The 14,921-nt window shown below is 44.6% G+C and overlaps 1 protein-coding gene across 1 annotated transcript in view; it reads right to left on the bottom strand.

Annotated features, from left to right (window-relative positions):
* LOC138481058 (connector enhancer of kinase suppressor of ras 2-like) overlaps window positions 1-14,921 on the bottom strand; it is a 2,957,912-nt gene that overhangs the window by 885,881 nt on the left and 2,057,110 nt on the right. The gene's annotated exons all lie outside the window — the stretch shown is intronic.

Below are 14,921 nucleotides of genomic sequence, written 5' to 3'. Positions count from 1 at the left end.
GAGTGGAAAGGGCACAATTGTACCTGGGAAGGTCAATTAGATAGGAGGGAGGTCAACCAATCCAGTGCATTACCTTTGATAACAAGGGATTCACGGAGCTGCTTTATGAGGATGGCATGATTGACCGTGTCAAAGGCATAGGACAAATCACAGAGGATGAGAAGAGAAGAAAAGTTGGAATCAAGGTTTGAGAGAAGGTCTTCACGGGTGTTCTGGAGAGCAGTTTCTGTGCCTCTGGATGCTCTGAAGTCAGACTGGTGATCAACTTCTCCAAGACTTTGCTCGGGTAGGGGTAGTAGAGATAGGGTGTTAGTTACCCAGGCAGGAGGGCAGGTAAACTGCTTTTTTAGGAGAGGATGAACAAGGGAGTGCTTGAGGGATAGTGGGAAGGAGCCAGTGGTGAAGTAGTGGTTGCAGAAATCTCCCAGGGCAGGAGCAAGAGAGGAAATGTTATCCTTAATAGTTCTGGAGGAGCAGGGAAGCACCTGTTTGGAGGAGACCTTCATAAATCCGTCAGCTTTAGAGACCTCATCCAGTGATATGGGCTAGAAGGAGGAGAGTATGGGGGGACAAAGAGGGGGCTAACGTAGGCCTGAGAGAAGGTGGGGGAGTAGGGATGACGTAGAGGAGAGTGATAACAGGATGTCCTGGGTTTTGGTTATGAAATCGGAGGCCAGTGCAGTACAGAGGGACTGGCATGGACGAGGAGATGTGGAAACTTCAGTAGGATTGGCGAGTTCCTTAACAGTTGAGCCATATTGTTGGTGGTCCCGCAGATGCGAGCTTGGATATGGGCCCTCTTTTTTGAGCGGATGGAGAAAAGGTATTGCTATTGGAGCAGGCGACAGGCCAGTTCGTCAGTGAGTGTGCTTGAAGCCTGTCATTACCGTTCAGTAACTTTGCACTTGCGTTTCAGAGAGGCTAGGTCGGAATCATGCCAGCTATTGCGCTTGGAGGCAGGCTTCATGCAGATCCTCATGAGAGGGGTAAGGATTTCAAGGGTGTTGGAGATGGAGAGGTGAAGGTTTGCAAGGGCTGTGTCGCGGGGGGAGTCAATAGCAGGGGTGGGAGGCAGGATGAAAGTGGCAGCAAAGCTAGTGTCTGACACTCGCTTCATCGGTCGAGTGACAGAGAAGGAGACTGGCAGCATGGGTCGTGGTTTAGCCACAGAGCCCCAAAACTCCAGGTGAGAGGAGAAGAGAGAATGGTCAGAGTGGGTTAGAGATAGGGATGTCTGATGAGATGAGCACATCCAAGGTGAGTCCGGATGAGTGGCAGACCAGAGAGGAGAATGGTGAGGGAAAGAGAGACACAGAGACTGTAGAAGAGTACAGTGGCCATATCCCAAAAGTCAAGATGAATTTTGAAGTCTCAGAGGAGGAGATACTTGGAGGTAGAGGTCAGCATAGAAGAGGTGAGGTTGGCCCATTCAGAAAGGAAGAAGGAGACCAGGCAAGTGGGCCTGTAGAGGGTGGCAAGAGTAAGCGAGAGGGTAGGAGAGACACTAAGCCTGCAGACAAGGCATTCGAAGGAAGAATTGGATTGTGTGGATATGATGGTAACAGGGACCCATTCAGGGAAGATCAGGGCCACTCCACCTTCAGACCGTTTTGGCCTGTGCTTGGAGAAGATCTTGTAGCCCTCAAGAAGAAGAGTGTCAAGAGCAGTGACAGAGCTGGCATTGAACCACGTTTCAGTGAGGGCAAGAATGTCAAGGTCAAAGTCTTCAAGAAGGAGACAGAAGCCAGAAGAGTGTGTAATGGTAAAACGAGCATTGAGCATATCTAAGTGAAGCTGGTTGATATCTTAGAATGTTTTCCAAGGAGGTGTTAAAAGAGAAATTATATTGTGCCTCCTATCGCAATAAATATATGTATATTGGCCTACGCCAAGCTGCTCACAAGTCGCTTGCGAAGGAATCCATGTTGCAAGGTCCTGACCTTAGAATCAATCTAAGCCGCCATTTTAGACCAATCCGCCATTTTAGGTTCGCTTTGTAAAAGTCACCCTGTGAGTTAAAATGGTGGACGATGTCATTCCAAAATACAACATGGCCGTCTTGACCTCTGTATGTAGCTAATATGTAACTTGCCTCCAGGCCACTTGTTGAGGTCATGAACTGAGACCTTGTCCTTCGTTGACCTGTGTGTAAAGGATTACTCGTGCAATGAAACTAATTCACGAGCATACGTTAAAGCAATGTATTCAAATACTAAATGTAGAACACTTGTTTAACTACATTGTATTAATGTTTAAGAAGACCAACATGGAAAATACCAGAATACACAGTTGCCATATAGGCTTGTTGATACATGTATTAAAAGCAAACCAGTTATATGCGGATGTGCGAGACTTGGCATGAACCCTAGATCGGTGATGTGTAGTGGAATATTAACCCGAAGTGGGGCTGGACATAGTGCTCACAAAAAGTATAAAAAGCAAATGCATTCTAATGTACAGGGTCTCTCACTGAACACATTGAACCACGCTGGAGTTCGTTGTGTTGTACTGAGGGGCGATAGCTATCTGATTTTTGCTCTGTTCTTAGTGACTGGGTTCAGTATAAAATAAAGTACTTTGTATGTTCCTTTGTAACCTGTGTTCAGTGTGTTTCCTTTTGGGGTACTCAGCCTCGATATTTTGATTTTGTTTTCACAGTCGGCGCCCGAATAGGGACCCTCAAGATTGATGCCGGATTGTTGAAGGTTGAATCAGGCTATCGGGGATCGGACGGTGTGACAGAAGGGGGCCCCACTGAACGAGACGAGACACCTCAGCAGCGCTGCACGACCCGATCCCTGGACGATTAACTTGTGGTTCGAGACGGCATCTTGACGAGGGTCCACTTATCAAGGCGGGCAGATTTGCCAAAATCACCATACACGAGGTAAGATTAGTTAGGTAAGATTCTTTGAAATCTGATCGGACCTCCTTAGGTTTGTTCGGGTGAGGTGTGACCCGACTCTTAATTCAACCCTGATAATTTGAATTTGGCGCAGTGTATCTGCAGACACAGATATTGACCAGGTAACACCAATAATTTGATATGCCTGGGAAATTGTCTACCTGCTTCAGGGCGTTGTTCCGCAGCGATAGACAATCTTTGGAATTTAGCCATCCCGCACCGCAGGAGCGGTCACCGGCATGTACTATGTACTGTAAGCATGGCATTGGAAGTATAGTATTAAATTACATTTGGCACAGACAAACCAGACATGCCTCAGAACTTCAGTGGCCAATCAATGGTAGTTTTGAAATCCCTCGTTTTGAGTATTTAGAGTCAATTCTATTAAAGAAAAAGGCTAGACCTGCAGCATTTGATGTTTTGCAGAATTGGAAAAAAGAAGCGTTGCAACAACTTAAAAGTAGAGAAAAACATGCGCGCCGTCATAAGACGAACGCCGAAAAAGCATTATTGTATGACCAAGATAAACATTTTGAATCGACTAGGAATATGGATAGGGCTTTCTCACTTGGAATTCAAAAAATATATCCTTCCAAAGACCTCGATGCTTCTGATGAATTTATAGATAATTTGTTAAATGAATGAAGGCCTGGTGCCTCTGTGCCACCTCCGTATGTTCCTCTTCCCGCTGCTTTGCCTCTTCCTCCTGCTATTCCTGCTCTACCTGCTTTTGTTCCTGTTGTTCCTGCTCCTCCTAATGTTCCCCTTCCTCCGGCTCCTCCACCTGTTCTTATCGCACCAGTTACATTACCTCCAGTGAATTTGCCTGCTCCCTCTCTTCTAAGTGGTCCTGAGCCACTTGTAGTCGATCGAGGTGCAGGGTCAAAGGTTGTCACTCGCAATACTGTACCACCAGAGAAGAAGCGTGATTTGATTGCATGGGCTAAGTATTGTATGGAGAAGGATGATCAAGCTAATGTTTTTAACACACTTTGTAATATGAATAATTTTCCTGAGAAAAATGTTTTTATTGAAGGTTTAGGGATTCATTTATGTGTAATGTGGGGAAAATTCAATAATACAGATCTCCCGCAAGGGTTAAGGGATCTAAATACTTTAGCGTTTTCAAGAGACACTGTGGAGAAAGTAAATGAGCATGTCGAGAGGTTATTTGGGTATAGAAAGGAGTTAGAAAAGTTGCAGAATGAGGATGACGAGGAGGAAAGTATGTATGTACAGAAACGGTTCCTTCCTTGTCATAAATCGATAACTGAGGAAGTACGAATTTGTATGAAGGACACACTTAGATGGATTTCGCATATGTCGATAACTCCAGTTGAAGTATATGACACATATAGTCAGTATACTCCAGAATTGCAGAGGAAAGTGATACAGGTAATGATAGAGTACCTACAGGATGATTGTGTAAAAAGAAAGATTAGTTGTCCCACAAAGTTATTGAGTATTTACAAGCGAGCCTTTTCACTTGACACTTCTTCGACTGCTTTAGCGCTCGATTTAGCTCTGTTGCTTAGTAAGTGTTCGGAGTCACCTACTTCTCAGTTGCCTATGAGAGAGGTTCCTCCGACATTTGTCCCGAAGGTTGAGACTGCGGCCGATGTTGCACGAAATATAGTCGCTGTGGACATTCCTGCACACTATGTATCGCAGTTCGTTCACGTCCCATTCTCAAGACAGGAAGTGAATACTATTAGACAATCTTTTCCTGATATTAGGAAAAATCCGACAGTATTATATAAAGAAATAGAATCCGTCTTGCAATCCTCAGTGTTTACCTTAGGCAATATCGATTTGTAATTCCCTGTACTCCTGCCCGTAGATTTGTGGAAACAAGTTAGAACTATAGACGACGTGCCAGGGTTGGGAGATACATGGGTGAATATTACTAGACTCGATGGAGAAAGGCCAGCTGGTGAAAGACTGCCTCAGGTGATATTGACTTTGCCTGATAGAATTATTGCAAAATTAAAAACTATAATTCCAGAGAAAAGAATTATTTGGGACAAACTTACGGCCTGTGTCCAAGAAAAGTCTGAGGGTGCTACCGAGTTCTTTAATCGGTTCGAACAGGTATTCTCGGATTTCAGTGGACAAGACCTAGGCACAGAGTCTGGGAAAAGGTTATTTGTGGACAAATTTGTGCGTGGATTGCTGCCTGACATCCAGTCACAAATTATGTCTTCTGAGAGCGCTTGGCAGGCGAAATCGCAATCAGAAGTACTGCACATGGCTCAGTACTATGAGAACCGTGTCAATAATGAAAAAGATACAGTTGAAAAACGAAAAGGTGATTTGAAAACTAAAGTGCTATTGCAGCAAATTTTTAGAGGCCCCAGAGGGGGTAGTTCTCAGATTAGAGGTCAGTATGTCCCGCAAGGGAATGTGCCCTGGGGTCCTGTGAACATTAACCAGTGCACCTATTGTTGTCAAGAGGGTCATTGGCGTGCACAATGCCCCAACCTTTGACAAAGGTCGAATAACACATTCGGGAATATGGGTAGATGATCCAGAGGTCGCCCGGGTGTAGGGGGCCCTGGTAGAGGTCAGTTTACACAGGATCCTCAGCAACCTTTCTCGCAGGAAAATCAGATTTCGACTGTGGACACCAGGAACATATTTGATCATCCTTCAGCTGCATATGTATATGAAGTGCTTCCTTTTGATGACATTCTGTTTCGTTAAGATTGCCCGAAGCAGGGTTTGGAACCTACACCTATTCCCGTCAATCAGAAAGGTCCCTACGTTGAAATGATGGTGGGAAATAGGAAACATCCATTTTTGATAGACACTGGAGCACAGAAGTGTTCCATTGATCATTCACGGGTTCCAAACATTCCACTGTCAGGGTAAACCAATGTTTCTGTAGGGTTTTTTGGCACACCAGTTGTTTGTCCGGTTTCTTCGCTGGTACCTATTTCTTTGGGTCCCTTTACGGACCACTGTCCACTTCTGTTGACTTCGAATTGTGGAGAGAACTTGCTGGGGTTGAATCTGTTAAAATAATTAAATGCAGTGATTTATTGTTCTTCTGATGGAGTGCGCTTGACGATTTCACCACAGCAATTTTCTGTCTCGCAATTCTTGACTAGACCTTTACCGCCAGAATTCATTAATGTACCAGAGAGCTTATGGGATGTTGACGACAATGATATCAGTGTTTTACAGATTGAGCCTGTTAAGATAGTTTTGAAACACGGAATTGAGCTGCCACACATTCCCCAGTATAAGATTTCAGTTGAGGGCGAGCAAGCTCTGAAATGCATTGTTTCCGATTTTGTGCATCGCGGGGTGATTGAAGAAATTTCAGGAAGTTTGTGTAACAGTCAGATTTTACCCGTGTACAAGAAAGGCGATAATGCAATTCCATTCCGTTTCGTAATTGATTTATGTGCCATTAATAAAGTCGTCGCTCCACAATTTCCAATTGTGCCTGATGTAACGACAATCCTAACCATGATTCCAGCTACAGCTACTTACTTTAGTGTGGTGGATCTAAAGAATGCTTTCTTTAGTATTCCTATACACAAGGATAATAGATACTTGTTCACGTTCGCCTTAGGGGGACGCTCATTCATATTTACTCGTGCACCTCAAGGGTACACAGAGATTCCTAGCATTTATAGTAGGGCTTTGAAAGAACAACTTGATATCCTTGAATTGCCCTCTACTTGTACATTGCTTCAGTATGTTGATGACTTGCTCTTAGCTGATGACTCTGAGAGCGCCTGTAAGGAGGGCACTGTGTTATTGCTTATCCATCTAGCTAAGCATGGTCACAAAGCTTTGCTTAAAAAATGTCAATATTGTTGCCAGGAGGTCGCCTATTTAGGCTATCTCCTGTCAAAGGAGGGAAGAAGATTGACACCTGAAAGAATAAAACACATTTCTAGCATGTCTGTCCCAAATACACAGAAGGAAGTTAGAGCCTTGATAGGTATGGCTTCTTACTGTAGGTTGTGGATCCCAAATTTTTCACTAGTGATCAAACCGGTGTTGGCTTTGACAAAGAAGGGCATTTCTTCGCCATTGCCATGGAACGTGGAACACAAGTAATCGTTTGACTTGCTTAAAACTGCATTATGCTCTTCACCAGTTTTGGGCACACCAAACTATGAAAAGGCCTTTGTGTTGTTTGTGCATGAATGTGATTGATGTGCTTTGGCTGTATTAACGCAGGAACATGGAGGGAAGAATAGGCCGTGCGGTTACTTTTCTTCTGCCCTTGATTCTGTAGCATGCGCTTTGCCAAGATGTTTGCGAGCTGTCGCTGCTGCTGCTGCGTCTGTAAAACAGAGTGAGGCAATGGTCCTAGGCCATGATCTAACCCTGATGGTGCCTCACTCTGTAGATGTTCTACTGAACCGAACCCAAACGCAACACCTCACTTCTGCACGGTTGACAAGATATGAATTGATCTTGTTTGCTCCTCACATTCAAATTGAGAGGTGTTGTGTTCTTAATCCGGCTGAACTCCTACCTTTCCCGCAAGATACTACTTGCAGCGATGAAGAGTCACATGATTGTCTGTATACTACCGAACAAGAGACAAGGGCAGAATTGATTTGAAAGACACTCCTTTGGACAATCCGCAAAGAGTGCTGTTCTGTGATGGCTCTTGCTTCAAACTTCCGGATGGTACATCCACAGCTGCTTATGCAATCACTAAATTAAGCACGGTTGTGGAAACTAAGAGAATCACGCATAATTCTGCGCAGGCCGCAGAGATTATAGCATTGACCTGAGCTTGTGAACTTTCCGAAGGGCTTGCAGTAAATATATATACTGATAGTCAGTATGCCTTTGGGGTGGTTCACAACTTTGGGAGACTTTGGTCAGAAAGAGGGTTCCTAACTTTACATGGCACCAAAATCCAACATGGCTCCCTAATAGTCCAACTACTCTCAGCGCTTGCGCTCCCTACTCAGTTAGCAGTTATGAAATGTGCAGCACATCGAAAGATTACAGATGACATAGGGAAAGGGAATGCTTTCGCTGATCAGATAGCTAGACAAACTGCTACCGATCCCCTTACAGAGATGTATGTTTCGAGGGAGACTGTAAATGCTTATGCAATGGATGAGGGTGTTGGGTCTGTACGAGATATCCAAGCTGATGCCATGTTAGAAGAATCCAAGAGGTGGGCTGAAGGCTTGGGGAAACTTGATGATGACGGGTGTTGGGTGGATATAGCAGAAGGGAAATGGCTACTCCCTGACGCGTATATAATGACGATGGTCATCATGGCCCATGGTCCTACGCATGTATGTGCCGAGAAGATGACAAAAATGTTAGAGAAAGTTTGGGTAAATGACAACATTTTGAAAATTGCCCAGTGCTACGTCCAGGATTGCATGATTTGCCTACAACACAATGTGGGAAAGGGGACAGTAACTCCAAGGGGAAGTTTTGGGCCACCCTCTGTCCCCTTTGAAGTTATCCACTTTGACTTTATTGAAATGGAACGATGTGACAATAAGAAATATGTACTGGTGGTCATCTGTGCTTTTAGTAAATGGGTTGAGGCTTTCCCCGTTAAGGATGCTACAGCCATGACTACTGCAAAAACCATGTTGAGGGAATACTTCCCGCGGTTCGGGCTACCAAGAGTTATCTGGTCGGACAATGGTCCACATTTTGTCGCTGCTGTAATTCTGAAGCTATGTGCGGCATTACAAATTGACAAACGGTTCCATTCTGCCAGACATGCTCAGAGCGCCGGACTAGTAGAAAGATACAACGGTATCATCAAGAAGAAGCTCGCTAAGACGTGTGCCAGCACCAAACTAAAATGGCCGTACGCCTTACCGATCGTGTTATTATCTATGCGTACAACCCCTCAAACTAAGACTGGGCTCTCTCCATTTGAGGTGGTAATGGGAGACCTGCCAATATTTGGAACCTTCCTAAATGCAATTCATTGAGAAATGTTGAAAATGTATTACTTTCAGATTATTGCAGCCAGTTGACTAAAAACCTGTATTTGATTTATCACCAGGTGTGAGAAGCTTTACCTGTGTGATATGAGGCCCCGGGCCACAGTATACGGCCTGGCAGTTGGGTGCTCATCAAGGCATTTGAGCGCTCTTCCTGCCTTGCGCCTCGCTGGCGTGGGCTGTTCCAGGTCCTGTTGGTCACCCAAACAGCGGTGCGGGTCTCTGGAAGAAAGAACTGGATCCACGCGTCCCACGTCAAGAAACTTCCTCAGCCAGTGCCACATGTTACAGAAGAAACAGAACCCCTCGCTAATGCTGCAACCAACGATCCCAAAGCATTAAGTAGCACTGAGAGTGTGTCGGAGAATCTCTCTGAGCCCGTGAGGCTTGGGGAAGCCGCCATTTTGTCTCCACACTCTCCAAAAGTTTTGCATCCCGAAACTGCTGTTTCAAATTCGGCATCTTCACTTGTCTCTGACACGTTGCTCCCAACAGGAAGTGACAACATATTGTTTCTGGATCACTCAGTACTGGGAAAAGCAAGGTACAATCTCTGTTCAAGAAAATAGACTTACGGCACGGTTTTGCTGTGCATCTGATAGACTTACGGCACGGTTTGGCTGTGCATTTGAAGAAGAAGAGGATCATCGAGGGCCTGTTTTGCCCAAATTTGAGAAATGGGATTCTGTTGGCTAGGGTTGTGGAAGGACTAAGAAGCTGCACGACCGGATGGTCGCCAGCAACGAACAATGGGGGTATCCGTGTGAAGACTACAATGCCTGCTACCGCTACCGCTCATATGGGACTTGTAAATGAGGGTGTGACCAACTGGGACAATGGACAAAATGCCTGGGCCCCGAAAACGTATGCTGTGTTTTTATAATGATATTTGGGTTTATAAAAGTAGCTGCCTTAGGGTTGTGGTACTTTGAGGAAACTCATTCTTTAGAATTTTTTGTTACCTACTGAAAGTATACCTACTGTTCATACTCCCTTTGTACATTTGCATACTCTGTCCCCTAGGGTCTCTCAGCATAGACAAAGGTACCACAATACTACTCTACTACTTATCATGAACGCTATGCATGCCATTTTTAATTAGTCTAACTGTTGGGTCTGCTCACATTTACCACAACACAGGGATAAGGGGTTAGGTTGGTATATTCATCCTTTACCTTTGACAACTGCTTACTATGCCTCTCTTAGAGCACTGTTCTTTGGCCGTTGGAATGATAGCATCTCAGGGAACTTTGATGGCACCAATTTGAATAATTTTGAGAAACGTGTTTTGACTCCCCTGGGATGCTTGCTTTTCGCAAACAGGAGTAAACCTAACGTTGCTTCTATTAGGTCTTCTGATAAACTGTCTCGTCCTTTCCAATCTTTGATTTCCTTTAAGATGGCTCCGATAGGCAATAAGGATGCCATGCCTCCTTCTTCCACTGTTAATCATAGCCCCGATTCAGTTTCTTTTTGCATACAGAGGAATGGAATTCAGTCAATGGGAGATTTTCTAGGTTGTGCCAATGTTGCAAATTTGACTGGGGAAAACAGACCTTTGTATGTAGGCGAACCTGTCTACTTTGTCTGTGGTAATGTAGCATTCCCATGGTTGCCCAGGGATTGGCAGGGAACCTGTTATTTAGGGATCCTGTTACCTAGGGTGTTTATAGCTAGTACAAAAGAAGTTTCAAAGGCTCGTCCATGGCGGGACGAGAATGGTGACACCCCAGCACAAATCTTGGGAGATAGAGCAAAATCAGTTGTGCCATTTTGAGGGCAGATAGCGAATTCAGAAGATATCAGAAAACTAGCGAGAGTACTGGAGAGAACCATCAACCGGACCACGGACATGCTCTATAATATGACGTTAGAACAGAAGGCGATAAGACTAGTAGCACTTCAAAACCGGATGGCATTAGATGTCATTCTGGCTGAACGTGGTAGAGTGTGTAAATTAGTGGGGTCCGCTTGCTGTGTTTTCGTCCAGATTCCTCCCCAACCATCTTCAAGGCAATACAGAATCTGCACGTCCTTAGTTCAGAAGTGTACGTTCCCGAGGGAAACTGGGATCTTAGCGCTTGGTTCTGGGACTTCTTACGATCTTGGGGTTGGAAAGTCCTTTCGGTCTTGCTGATTATTTTGGGAATCCTGTTGTTTCTTTGTTGCTGTATTCAGTGTCTACCTGGTATATTTTCGATGCTAGGGGGATGTTGCGCACCAGCGATAGGTTCGATAGGACATAAAGTGTATGCCCCAGATAAAACTTCCAAAGAATATGTGTTGAAATAAATTTTAGCGAATGACCTAATGGCAATAGATATTTCCGACAGTGATTCAGGGTGCATGGACGATGATGCATGGAGTTATTTGCAACGAGATCCAAAGTAGTTTTAGCACTTGGCATAGGCCAAAAGGAGGGTGTGTCAAAAGAGAAATTATATTGTGCCTCCTATCGCAATAAATATATGTATATTGGCCTATGCCAAGCTGGCCACAAGTCGCTTGCGAAGGAATCCATGTTGCAAGGTCCTGGCCTTAGAGTCAATGTAAGCCGCCATTTAGGTTCGCTTTGTAAAAGTCACCATGGCTGTCTTGACCTCTGTATATAGCTAATATGTAACTTGCCTCCAGGCCACTTGTTGAGGTCGTGAACTGAGACCTTATCCTTCGTTGACCTGTGTGTAAAGGATTACTCGTGCAATGAAACTAATTCACAAGCATACGTTAAAACAATGTATTCAAATACTGAACGTAGAACACTTGTTTAACTACATTGTATTAATGTTTAAGAAGACCTACATGGAAAATCCCAGAATATACAGTTGCCGTATAGGCTTGTTGATATATGTATTAAAAGCAAACCAGTTATATGCGGATGTGCGAGACTTGGCATGAACCCTAGATCGGTGATGTATTAGTGGAATATTAACCCGAGGTGGGGCTGGACATCGTGCCCACAAAAAGTATAAAAAGCCAATGCCTTCTAATGTACAGGGTCTCTCATAAACACATTGAACCACGCTCTGAGTTCGTTGTGTTGTACTGAGGGCCGATAGCTATCTATTTTTGCTCTGTTCTTAGTGACTGGATTCAGTATAAAATAAAGTACTTTGTATGTTCCTTTGTAACCCGTGTTCGGTGTGTTTCCTTTTGGGGTACTCAGCCTCGATATTTTGATTTTGTTTTCACAGAGGGGTATAGGGATGTGGTACATCCATCGTTGTTGCTTCGGGGGCCAGGGGGTGGCAGAAGGAGGAATGGCAAGAGAAGGAAGGAAGTTGATGAGAGCCAGAAGACACCTATCAAGAAGGATGAGGTTGGCCGTGACAGTGCCATTCTGATTGACATTATAGATACACCTAGAGGATAGGAAGTGTGCCAAGAGTATCTCCCATTTGGTTCCACTATGAATGAGCAAAGAAGAGTAAAGGGAGAGTACTGAGACCATATGCGTAGTCCATAGGTCCGGAGAGCGAGCAAAAAAATGAAGATGTTAGTGACAGTCTGCCTGGAAGAAGCATTGACATAGGTGTCAGTGATGGGCAGGACTGGGTTGAAGACCAGGAGGAGATCTTTCTTGAACTTTTTCCTTCCAGGCTTCGAAAGATGGGTAGGATAGGGGATAGTGTAGCAGTTTGAGGAAATAGAGGAGAAGGAGAGCACCATGGGGGCAGAGGCAGAGAGATGGGAGGGGGAAGTGAGAGGGGGAGAGAGAGATGGAGAAACTGCACAATGCACAAAGAACTCACCAGGCGGCCTAACAGCAAGAAATGCACAGACGGATCAGGTGCACGACGACACACAGGACACTGAAAGGAATAATTTGCCGCTCTAGCAGAAGGGAAGAAAAGAAGGCGGCTCCGAGGGGATAGACACTTCTCCGAAAATATGAGGAAAAGCCTTATATCAACAGTCAGAAGGAAGTTCTTGTGGTTACATTGATGTGGCATCCCTACATAGAAGTTAAGCAAGCCTACTTTTTTCTGGGGTTCCACCCCTCCAGTTCAGCTACAAAGGTCAACACAACTGGGAGCTGGAGCCAGATATTTGATTAACTGCAGGTCTTTTTGTGGATAAAGGCAGACTAGACTGCTACTTCGTCCTCTTTGCCATGGATAACTGTCAGGCTCCAGTGCAGCCCACTCAGCACCGCTCTCACAAGAAATGGTGTGGGGGTGCCATCACTAAGCAAGAAAAACGAAAAAGGAGTAGGAAAACAGTAATCTCCACTCCCACAGGCTTCAAGTAGTGCAGAAAGGCATCACTACCAAAGCTGCGCATGGATCTGGACTACTCCATAACACCAGCAGGTAAAAATATACTTCACCACCTGCCGTCTCTGCCAGTGAGGCGATACACAAGGGAAATCTCACAGACCCACCTTAAGTTGATAACTGACAATAGTATGTGAATATGGCTAGAATGCTGTACTAATTATGTTGATCACCAGTGAATCTACACAGGCATCTGGGCTCCCAGGCAGTAGTGGGCAAAACAGATGGTTTAGTTATCCAGGTGGGAGAGGCTTACCAAAAAGCATGAAGCACAGAAGCACTGCAGTCCCTCCAAGCGGGCGTGATCCAGGAGCCATGCAGCACAGTGGTCAATCAAGTAAAATGATGGGCACTGGCTCGCTGTGGGGATGGAGGTGGAAAAAACCTAAACTCTTCTCAATGCTTGATAAGCATGCCTAGGAGCAGCCTTCCATCCAACGCCACAACCGGCCTCCTTTAGTGAACCCCAGGCTGCCTCACATCAGTAGAGCTAGTCGCAGCCTCAGGGCGAATCCAGCAGCACGAAGGCTTGTTAATGGTCACAGATCAGGTGTGAAGTCATCTCATCCATCCTACACCCGACACGGCTGCTCTGACCAAGCCACTCACGATGGTCACAGCCTCAGTGTCCATGCTCGCCACTTATCATCACGGCTCTGACTGCCTCACACCTGGCACAGCTCCACAGGCTCTTCTAGTTAGGTTTTGTGTGCAGTGCTTTGTTAAAATAAAATGTCAAATACTGATAAAACTACAAGCAGATGTCCGCCTTGCATTATTGACCCCCCACAATAGCCTTTGGACCCCAATAGAGTGACTGATGTCCAGCCATGCTATCCTCATAAAATCTTCAGTTTTCCAAATAGTTCTATATGGTGACATTGTGCAAGCATTTTGATCTTATGATATGTATTGTGAACAATTAATTCGGAACCAAGCCCATGTACATAGCAATTCAAGCATAGAACTTGTTTATCATAGACCGATTTGTGAAATATAAAGGGCTGCCGCTGTCCCAATAAGCACTTTTATTGTGTGCAGGCTGGACACCTGATTGATGTTTTTGGTTCACTTCCCTTTTCTAATGGGGGCATTTTGAAAGAGTACAATAATAATTGTATAGACTGGTCATATTGTAATAATACTCTACTGTCAGAAAAATGTGTATGGTTACTTTAGGTTTTGATAATGTTCTTTTTGATCTGTAAGACAAGTGTAACATTGTTAGTATGACTAAAATACATAATAGAAGTAATCATTGCAAATTTGCAAATGAAAACTGGATTTTTTTAGTTTTTTAAAGACAGTTTAACATGCGGGTATAATTAACTAACTTCCGTTTTATTCCCTGCTTCTGCATAGTAACACAGTCCTACCCCCTCCACCCCAAAGATAGTTGTTTCTCTTCATGTCACACATCTGTCAGCAAAGGCTGCCATGGTTATAGTAACCAGTCAACTGACACCTCGACTCGCACCTGCACAGAAAGAGAAAGAGACAGAGTGAGGCAGAGAAAGAGAGAGGGTGGATATAATAGAAAGAGCGTGAGACAGAAAGACAGAGGATGTGAGACCAGCATCTGCTATGCCGCGTGGAGACAGTTTAAAAATAATACGCGTTTCTTCTTTTAAAACGGGACACATATACTGTGTGATTACAGACATGTTTTGAACTGGAATTGAGACATATTCCACACAAAAGACACAATGAAGCTTCACCATATCGCTAACATCGTCTCAATTTCCTATATTAGTCAGAAATACACACACAGCAAGTCACCTCGGG

This window comes from Ambystoma mexicanum, chromosome 5p (genome assembly GCF_040938575.1).
Source record: "Ambystoma mexicanum isolate Mex_15411 chromosome 5p, UKY_AmexF1_1, whole genome shotgun sequence".
Classification (NCBI taxonomy): domain Eukaryota; kingdom Metazoa; phylum Chordata; class Amphibia; order Caudata; family Ambystomatidae; genus Ambystoma; species Ambystoma mexicanum.
Note: the sequence above shows the minus strand (reverse complement) of the source record. Positions and strands in the feature narration are given on the sequence as shown.